This window comes from Mus musculus, chromosome 16 (assembly GCF_000001635.26).
Source record: "Mus musculus strain C57BL/6J chromosome 16, GRCm38.p6 C57BL/6J".
Lineage (NCBI taxonomy): Eukaryota > Metazoa > Chordata > Mammalia > Rodentia > Muridae > Mus > Mus musculus.
In genome coordinates, this window is record NC_000082.6 from 71,128,199 (window position 1) to 71,139,248 (window position 11,050).

The following is an 11,050-nucleotide window of genomic DNA, read 5'->3' on the forward strand; positions in this document are numbered from 1 at the left end:
TCATAAATTAAGCACAGTGATGGACAGGTGGGTGAAAGTTTGCCAAATTAAAAAAAAATACCATAAATTACAGAATTGAGGCAAAGCAGTGTGCAGAAAAAATGTACAACAAAGTATATAAGTTATTGGATACCATTTGGACAGGTGTCTATGAGGGTGTATTCTGCAACCATATTTTAGGGAAAATTGCAGAAGACCAGTGTACAGAAAAGAATGAAGAGACTGACTTGAGTAGAGTACCATTTGGAAAATGTCTTATGGTTTAGATGATGAAGATCATCATAGAATTGGAGAGTCCACAATGGAGGACTCCATGTGCCAGCTGTGGCTCTGATATCCAATAGCTAAAGGTTTTTCATTATCATGTGGATGAAGTATTGAAGAGCACAGAAAATGCCTGAAAATATTGTTCCCCATAAAAGCTTACACAGTTAAAGCAATTGGATGTGTGATGTTTTCTTTCTCTTTCTTTTTTCTTTCTCTCTCTCTTCCTCTCTCTCTCTCTCTCTCTCTCTCTCTCTCTCTCTCTTTCTTTCTTTCTTTCTTTCTTTCTTTCTTTCTTTCTTCTCACCCCCTCCTCCTTCTTCTCTTCCTCCCCCCTCCCCTCCCTCCCCTTATGCCTCCTCATTCTCTTCTTCTTCTTCTTCTTCTTCTTCTTCTTCTTCTTCTTCTTCTTCTTCTTCTTCTTCTTCTTCTTCTTCTTCTTCTTCTTCTTCTTCTTCTTCTTCTTCAGAACAGTTAGGTCATGGGAGGCCAATTTAGGTCAAATGATCCCACCTTTGACTCATTTACATAACTCAATGTTTTGTGAACAAATGTTTACCATAGTTTAATAGGAGGTAGAAGTTTTAAAAAATGGTTTTTCAAGGCAAAAGGCGATTCAGTGCGCTCAACAGCAGCAGCATGACCACATCAGTGGCTTGGCCAGTTCCCTATGCTGCTTGACTCTGTTCCAGTCCATTTTGCAGAAATGGTCTTGTCGCCTCTGCCATGCTTTCCCTATGTGTTCTTTTTCTCATAGTGTCAGGTTTTTATTCCTAGTAGCTAAAACTCAAATCAACGTGACTGAATTCTGGCCTAATGAGATTGCTATCAGTGTGAAGCTGAAACCCAGAACAGGAGCCACCTTGAGGGAGTGAAACATATTTCTCCCCAAAAGTTTCCGAATTCAAAGTTCATATAGAGGCAGGAGGAGGGAGGATAAGATAGGGGGGTTCAGGAAGAGAGACCTGGGGAGGGGGTAATATTTAAAATGTAAATAATGAAAATACCCAATTAAAAAAATTGTCCTTATCCTGTGACTATTTGATCTTGCATTTCCAGGTCTATAAAAGAAATAATTATTTATAACAAAAGAACTATCACAACTATATTGTTTTATAAAATGAGACCCATAAGGGGCATCATGGATAACTTTTAATCCCAGATCAATAGAAGAGTAAGAGAGAAAAAGTTTTGTTGCAGAGAAGGATAATTCTGATATCTCAAAACAGACACAAAGAAAACATCCTGATATTCAATGTTTGTGCCATCTCCCACTATTGACAAAAACTGTGGCTCAAAGAAAGATGCCACTTTAGTAACAATGACTGGAGCTGAGACCTGCCAGTGTCTTTTAAACATCAATGAGTACATTTCTAAACATAAAAATATGTATTCACATACCTAATAAATAGCTTTTCCTAGGAGTGGCTAATTGCAAAGAAAGACAATAAATGACTACACGGTGAAGAATCCTGGCACAAAATGTATTATCCATATGCATAAGTTAGCATCTTCTATTGTAAGAGCTATCAACAGCATAACTCCATATAATATGAGAAGATAGTGAGATTGGTAAGAAAACAGTAACTAGATCCCCTTAAGCAGAGGAAAAGGCTAATGGCAGACGATGTTCTAGTCTCCTAGTATATCCTGCAGAGTACTCCTGCATTGACTGGACAATTAGGATAAAGGAGTATATATAAAGCATGTAGGTTCCTTACTAACCACGCGCTCAAAACTGAACAATCTCAACAAATATTACTTTAGTCTCTATGTAAGTCCCAGCATAAGGGCTATAAAAGCACCAATCATGACCACTTGGTGGTAACCCATCTTTGTAACCTCCATTAATTCTTTTTTACTTTTCCTTCATAAGTCTACATTTTCTTGACCTTTTTGTATGTGATAAAATAAATTGACAAACCATTGGCAAGAGTGCTTTTAGTATGGTTATCTAGGACAGTTTTTCTCAAAAAAGGTACACCAGTAACATTGAGGAACAATTTATAACTAATTACAAGTGTTTCAGTCAGTACTGTGTTACTTTCATTATCACCCATTAAATGCAAATGTGTAAAGAGTGGTTTTCTATTTGATAATATTAAAAAATGTACTTTGCTTCACAGTATCACTGTAAATCCTTCCATGGGCATTTTGTTCCTCCTTCTAAGAAGTATCTAAGTATCCACATTTTGGTCTTCTTTCTTCTTGAGTTTCATGTGTTTTGTGAATTGTATCTTGGGTATTCTGAGCTTCTGGGCTATCATGTGTGTTCTTTGTGATTGGGTTACCGCACTCAGGATGATATCCTCCAGATCCATCCTATTTGCCCAAAAGAATTTCATAAATTCATTGTTTTCAATAGCTGAGTAGTACTCCATTGTGTAAATATACCACATTTTCTGTATCCATTCTTCTGTTGAGGGACATCTGGGTTCTTTCCAGCTCCTGGATAGTATAAGTAAGGCTTATATGAACATGGGACTAAACCACCAACCAAAGAAAACACATGGCGGGACTCATATCTCTAGCTGCATATGTAGCAGAGGATGGCCTATTTGGTCATCAATGGAAGGCGAGGCCCTTGGTCCTGTGAAGGTTCTAGGCCCCAGTGTGAGGGAATGCCAGGGCCAGGAAGTGGGAGTGTGTAGGTTGGTGAGCAGGGTGAGGGGGTGGGACATGGGGATTTTGGAGGGGAAACCAGGAGAGGGGATAACATTTGAAATGTAAATAAAAATAATATTAAATTAAAAAGAAAAAAATCCCCAAGAGTGGGGGAGAAAAAAAAAGAAAGAAAAAAATAAATGTACTTTGCTGCTAAATGAGAGACTCATAATACACTCTTCTGTTTTTCTTGTGTCCATATAGAAGTTTCAAAAGGCATCAGTAACCGAACAGCCTGTCTAGATTGTCTTGCAGTTTGAATGCATATGTGCTCTCCTGAGATTTGGACAGAAGTGGGAGTAATCTGAGATGCATGCTAAAAGATTGACACTTCTAAGTGCACAGACAGCTGCATCTTTTTCCGTGAGATCTTTTTATCAGCATCTGCTCTCTATCACAGCAGCTACCTAATGGTATGTGTATTGCTTGTTTCATTGACACAGCTCGGTGACACTGGAGGCTGTTCCTTTCGCCTGGCTGGGTTATTCCAAGATCCAGAGCTCATTATTCCAGAGTCTTTTGAGTGATTATCAATGAGATCAACCCTAATCGCTGGATACAAAAGTTTGAATGTAGTAGGTATAAATGCTATCAAGATTTCCCTAGGAGTCATACTTCTTACCCCAGAAACGATATTAAGGGCAATAGAAAAAAAAAAGGATCAAAACATCATTGTACTTTTTTTTTTTTAAAGATTTCACTATGAAGGTGAATATGTTTAAAGACCAAACATAATCCATGATGTAAATTATTACATATTTGTTATTAATTTATTTAAATATGATAGTCTCATATAATATCACAGAATTTTGTAGGCTGGGAAGGTTTAAACCTTTGGGAACAAAAACAATCAGCTTGGAAATATGGAAAAGAAGCAAGGCTTGGACATTAAGGAAGATTGTTTTTCTTCTTTCTTTCTTTCTTCCTTCCTTCCTTCCTTCCTTTCTCTCTCTCTCTCTCTCTCTCTCTCTCTCTCTCTCTCTCTCTCTCTCTCTCTCTCTCTCTCTCTTTCTTCCTCTCTTTCTTTCTTTCTTTCTTTCTTTCTTGACTCCAAATTCTTTCATCTTCAGGAAACTGAAATTGTTTAAGGCTTTCAGATGATTAAAAGAAATTTCACCATATTGTGGAGAGTATTATGTTTTATTTGATTTTAATGTAACAGTCAACACTCTAAAAAGTACTTCTTGGCAACATTTAGGCTATTGTTTGTACAAGTAACTAGACTACATAGCTTATAAATAATAAATTGGGTGTTTATTCTCATGATGGCTGTACTGTGTGTCTCAGATTCTGTCCTATTGCTGTGAAGAGACACCATGATCATGGCAACTCTTATATAAAAGACAACATTGATTAGGGAGCTTACTTAGAGTTTGAAAGGGTTAAGGTCACTTGGTTATGGTCACTATGGTGAAGGGCATACAGGCGTGCTGTTGGAAGAGTAGCTGAGATCTCTACGTCCTGATCTGTAGGTAAAAGAAAAAAAAAAAGAGACTAGATTTTATGTGAGCTTTTGAAACATCAAATTCTTCCCCCTGCAATCCTCAAACCAGTACACAACCATTTTAGAAAGACTCTATCTCCTAATCCTTCTCAAACTCTTCCACTAATTGGGGACCACACATTCAAACTTATGAGCCAATAGGTGTCATTTTCCTTCTAAACCCCACATCCGGTTACACTAAATTATTTGAGTTGCTGGTTCAGTTCATTCTACTACACTGGTGAAAACTCCTTCAAACATACACAAATCTATACTTTCAGATGGAGTCTTACTCTCTATATCAATGTGGTTACACAGAGAAGAACCAGGGTCCCTGCATTTGAGTTTCAGATTGAAAATGGTACATGGAACTTCAGTGATAAAGTTATTAGTAGTATTAACTTTTTGCCAAAATGAATAAGCAAAGTAACTTTTCCTGCTCAGTTTCATGCTCTGTAGCTCTTAGATAACAACTTCTTGGCAGGAAGTCAACAATCACTTTACATAACTTATCCAAAAATTGTGTTTTGTATTTTATTTTCCACATGACTTTACATTTCCTCAAGAAGACCAATCCTGTTCTGTCATTTCAACTGTGAGTGGAAATTGATTCTTGAAACTTAAGGAACAACGTTATAAAATGGAGATAATGAAAATAAGAGAACTGTTTATTCTATAAGTCTCATGAATATTAGAATTCACCTATATTTCTTTTTTTCAGTTTCTTTTTTTAAATTAGGTTCTTCATTTACATTCCAATGCTGTGTCCCCCATACCCTCACCACCCCACTCCCCCATTCCCTCACACCCCCCCCCCCCACTCCCCTACCCACCCACTCCCACGTCTTGGCCCTGGCATTCCCCTGTACTGAGGCATATAAAGTTTGCAAGTCCAATGGGCCTCTCTTTCCACTGATGGCCGACTAGGCCATCTTCTGATACATATGCAGCTAGAGTCAAGAGCTCCGGGGTACTGGTTAGTTCATATTGTTGTTCCACCTATTGGGTTGCAGATACCCCCATCTTCTTGGGTACTTTCTCTAGCTCCTCCATTGGGGGCCCTGTGGTCCATCCAATAGCTGACTGTGAGCATCCATTTCTGTGTTTGCTAGGCCCCGGCATAGTCTTACAAGAGACAGCTATATCAGGGTCCTTTCAGCAAATATATTTCTTAAGGACTCATAAGAATCACTTTGAAATAATGAATGAAATATTAAAGGACATCAGTGGTGCATGTGTGTGTGTATGTGTGTTTGTGTGTGTGTGCACACACACGTGTGTGTGTGTGTGTGAATGTGTGTGTGTGAGTGTGTGTATGTGTGTGTGTGTGTGTACATTGATACCTACCCAATAGGAAAAGGGAAACTTGGAAAACATATCATGTTAATGATATTTTAACTCATAACATTAAACTAAAGCAGAATCACTTTCTCTTTCTTAAATTTCCACAGTTTATTTTGTGTTTAAAGAACAGAGTCTCTTAAAATAAAGTTGAACATTTTAATATTTAAAATTCCAGACACAGGTATATATTTCTAGTGTGTCATTTTTATAAAGTACAAACATTAAGCTTCACTTCTGATTAGCGTCATCCTTCAAAACTCAAGAGATGTTTCGATTGAAAAAAATTTTTTTCAGTTTTATTTTTCTTCACTTAAAAGCTGTGTATATGTAATCAAAATCAATGCTAGATATGTAATTAGAACAAAGATGTAAATGTGTAAGCCTAGGAGAAGCCTTATTTTCAATCTCTTTGTTTCCTAGACTGAGAGTGTAACAGTCTAAAGCTCAGTTAACAGAAGGTGGCATTATAATGTGCCCCATAACATGTCTAGCTAAAGACATACTAGAGCAAGATGTTGACAACAGTAATATACTATCATTATTTAATGTGAACTACTTTTATTAACATATAACCCATTTACTATAATAAGTAGTAATAATTACCCCAAGTATAGTCTCATACATTTGTGTGTATGAGTTCCATGATTATACTGAGGCCATAGTGGTTGAAAGACTGCCCATTCTGTCCACTTTTCACATTCCAAATGAGAAAAAAATTGAAGTAGTAATGCATTGCTCATGATGTACTTATATTGTTAAGGAAAAAAAGACTCTGTAGCTCATATTAATAGGGTATCACATTAGGGGATCTTTATGTGGTATTCCTTTATTTCCCCCCAAACAAACAACATTTTTATTTATAGGGACAAAAGAAGAACACAATCCCAACCTCCTCTGTGTGAATTTAAAAGAAAAAGCAAAATGTAATAGTTGAGTGTTTAAATAAAAAAAAAGACTGAAAATCATATTGGAGAGTTTATTATATGCTTTTTGGCTTTTGTTTTTTAGTTGAGAGAGTCCTGCTTGGAAATTGCTGAAAGAAAACAGTTCAGAGAACAACCACAATCTTGGGTCCGTTTGTTCAGGTTTCCCTCCTTACCTGGATTACTTGTGCACTTCTCAGAACTGGTTTGGGCTCCTCTGACAGTGGCTGATTTTGTCTGGTCAGTTCTCCTAATACCAGCTTGATTGCTCCCGGTGAGTGTTCAGGTCAGCCTAAAGTCTTGTAAACTGGGAATATGGGATGATTAAACTGTAGCTATTCAAACAAGTCTTTCTTACAGCAATGGGAGAAGCACAGGGGTGCTAACTTTTTCCACACAAATAATCTACTCGAACATGTTTGGTGAGCCTGATGTTGGGAATGCCAAAACTTAGGACGTAGCATGTACTTTTTCCATCAGGATGCCTCCTGTAGGTTTTAAACTTCTTGTCTTCCTGGCTCTGTTTCCCATTCTCCCCTCCCACTCTGTCTTTGCTTACTGTTATTTTTAAGGCAGTCTCACTGTAATGTTTAGGATGAGTTTGAACTCTTAGTTTCCAATTATACTCAACCATCTAGCCTTGGGTCCCCACAAAGCTAGGTCTAGCTACTCAGGTCAATAGAATTTCAGTATGAGGTTTTAAAAACACATCTCTGAAATTTTACTCTTCACTTATCCTCTTTATTTATAGGCATTCAATTCTCTTCCATGTGCAAGTTTCACTTACAGAATTCCACAGTTTCCAGTAGTTTCAGTTGCAGTTGAAAACCAAAGTTCAGAGTTAGTTAGTGGAAGAGAACTCAGGACTGGACCATCTTAATATTTGATGATTTCATGGAGTGCTTAAGGGTTTTAAGTTTTTAATGCCATGACCCATGGAAAAGAATGATTTCATTCAGGTTAGGGGGGATGAAAAATAAAGTACATATTTAATATGTATTATAAATGATTGTGATTTTTGCAACCCCTAGTTAGCTCTCTCTGTCTCTCTGTCTCTGTCTCTGTCTCTGTCTCTGTCTCTGTCTCTGTCTCTCTCTCTCTCTCTCTCTCTGTGTGTGTGTGTGTGTGTGTGTTCTTACTTGATTTGGTCCTTTAATAAATTTGCAGAAACATCCTCATAAATATCTTCTTAGTAACATTCACCTCACTATGGCCACCAGGAGAAAGAGGAAGAAGTTGCTACCAGAGATTATTTTATCTCAGACACATTGTAAGACCAGAATCACTGCTCCATTACCCTTAATCCTATATTGCTGTTCTCAAGAGTATTTATAATTACTTTGAAGGAAATAGTAGTAATGACAGAGCCCTGTTTTATTAATTAATTCCCCAGGAAGCTTTACAAGCAAATCATGTAAATTGCTTATGACATTTTCTCTAACTGTGTCATAAAGACATAATGACAGAATATGGAAAATTGACAATGATAACTAAGAAGGTGAAATTTTTTAACAAATATTTTAGATGTAATTTGAATGTGTTTCCAAGGGCAAAAGTATACACATAAATTATACTTATGTATAATTTATATATAAATTATAAATATGTAGTCTATAAATTAAAAATTAGTGTATATTTCATATATAGTATAATATTATATGAGTGGTATATAGAAATTTATTTTCATGAACATTTATATTTTATATATACATAGATATGCATCTATCTACATTTGTCTTTTTTAATTTGGAGGGAAAGGGAACTTATTACACATAGATTCTATAATCAGTGAGTTGTACTTTGATAAGTGTCTTAGTCAGGGTTTCTATTCCTGCACAAACATCATGACCAAGAAACAAGTTGGGGAGGAAAAGGTTTATTCGGCTTACACTTCCATGCTGCTGTTCATCACCAAGGAGGTCAGGACTGGAACTCAAGCAGGTCAGGAAGCAGGAGCTGATGCAGAGGCCATGGAGGGATGTTCTTTACTGACTTGCCTCTCCTGGCTTGCTCAGCCTGCTCTTTTATAGAACCCAAGACTACCAGCCCAGAGATGGTCCCACCCACAAGGGGCCTTTCCCCCTTGATCAGTAATTGAGAAAATGCCTTAGAGTTGGATCTCATGGAGGCATTTCCTCAACTGAAGCTCCTTTCTCTGTGATAACCCCAGCTGTGTCAAGTTGACACAAAACTAGCCAGTACAATTGACCCCTTGTCAACTTGACACACAAACACATCACTAGTAAGCCTCAACCCTTACATTCTTATTCATCCCCAAGATCTAAATAACTTTAAAAGTCCCACAGTCTTTACATATTCTTAAATTTTCAATCTCTTTAAAATATCCATCTCTTTTAAAATCCAAAGTCTTTTTACAATTAAAAGTCTCTTAACTGTGGGCTCCACTAAAACAGTTTCTTCCTTCAAGAGGGAAAATATCAGGGCACAGCCACAATCAAAAGCAAAAGTCAATCTCCAACCGTCCAATGTCTGGGATCCAACTTACGATCTTCTGGGCTCCTCCAAGGGCTTGGGTCACTTCTCCAGCCATGACCTTTGTAGCACACGCATCATCCTCTAGGCTCCAGATGCCTGTACTCCACTGCTGCTGCTGCTCTTGGTGGTCATCTCATGGTATTGGCATCTCCAAAACACTGCATGACCCCTTCAGTCCTGGGCCATCAATTGCAACTGAGGCTGGACTTTCACCAATGGCCTTCCATGGCCTCTCACAGTGCCAAGCCTCAGCTGCTCTGCTCAACTCCTTCATGCCTTCAAAACCAGTACCACCTGGGTGACCCTTACACATTACCAAGTCCAGCCACAGCACAAGGTACAACTTTGGCTATATCTGGAACACAGCCACTGTGCTCTCAGAAAACACTTCCCAGAAGATGTCACCTCAATGATGCTGGTCTCTTCTTAATCACCACTAATTTCTTAGCTCCAGCTAACCAGCATCAATAGTCCCAGTAATGCAAAGTTTTTGCTTTAGTAGTTCTGGTATCTTGTTAATCACAGCTGATTCTTCAGCCCCAGCTAACCAGAACTACAGAATCTTCACAGTCAAAACAGGAATGGCCCTGAAAAGAGTCTTTAATTTTCCCTCTGAAATTTCACAAGCCAGACCTCCATCTTCTGCACTGTTCTCAACATTATCTTCCAAGCTCCTACAAAACATCTGACAGAGCTCTTAACAACGAATGGATCTTCAAGCCCAAAGTTCCAAAGTCCTTCCACAGACCTCCCCCAAACATGGTCAGGTTGTCACAGGAATACTCCACTCTGCTGGTACCAATTTGTCTTAGTCAGGGTTTCTATTCCTGCACAAACATCATGACCAAGAAACAAGTTGGGGAGGAAAGGGTTTATTCGGCTTACACTTCCATGCTGCTGTTCATCACCAAGGAGGTCAGGACTGGAACTCAAGCAGGTCAGGAAGCAGGAGCTGATGCAGAGGCCATGGAGGGATGTTCTTTATTGGCTTGCCTCTCCTGGCTTGCTCAGCCTGCTCTCTTATAGAACCCAAGACTACCAGCCCAGAGATGGTCCCACCCACAAGGGGCCTTTCCCCCTTGATCAGTAATTGAGAAAATGCCTTAGAGTTGGATCTCATGGAGGCATTTCCTCAACTGAAGCTCCTTTCTCTGTGATAACCCCAGCTGTGTCAAGTTGACACAAAACTAGCCAGTACAATAAGTATCGAATTATACCCTATATGGTCTTTTACTATAGTTTATAATTTCAAAAATTATTAAATATTGAATAAAATATGTTTCTTACTAATTTTTTATCATTTCATTTCTTCAAGCCAGGCATTGGATAGAGGTATAGAACCCCTAGGGAACAGTTAGGGGAAGGATCTGAAGAGCTGAAGCAGATATCAACTCCATAGGAAGACGAACAGTGTCAACTAACCTGGACCCCTGGGAGCTCCCAGAGACTAAGCCACCAACCAAGAGCACACAGAGGCTGGGCTAAGGCCTCAGACACATATGTAGAGGAGGACTGCCTTGTCTGGGACAAAGAGGACCGTGCCTAATCTTGTAGAGAGCTGATGTCTCAGAGAAGGAGGATGACTGGGGGAAGGGCGGGTCACCCTCTCAGAGATGAGAATGTAAAGTGGATTAAAAAAAAAACCTCATAAAGCACCTAAAACTTTTATTGTTTTAGAAATTATTTCTCCTTCTGACCTTAATTAAAAACTTAACACTCAATTTATACATTTTAAATTTAGGATACAATTAAATATTATTTTTTACAGATTATATGTTTACGTTTGGATTACTGGAGTGGAGTCTTTAGAATGAAACTGCTGCAGTTAATTCACTTTCAGAACCCAATGTGGGTACAGTTATTCCTGCCATTTTAA

The 11,050-nt window shown here is 38.3% G+C and overlaps 1 long non-coding RNA gene across 1 annotated transcript; it reads left to right on the forward strand.

Moving 5' to 3' along the window:
* Positions 1-2,877: 2,877 nt before the first annotated feature.
* Positions 2,878-10,831, forward strand: 4931420L22Rik (RIKEN cDNA 4931420L22 gene). The gene is made up of 4 exons (NR_040561.1): positions 2,878-2,915; positions 3,133-3,341; positions 6,764-6,952; positions 10,494-10,831. It is a non-coding gene; the product is annotated as an RIKEN cDNA 4931420L22 gene (long non-coding RNA).
* Positions 10,832-11,050: the final 219 nt, after the last annotated feature.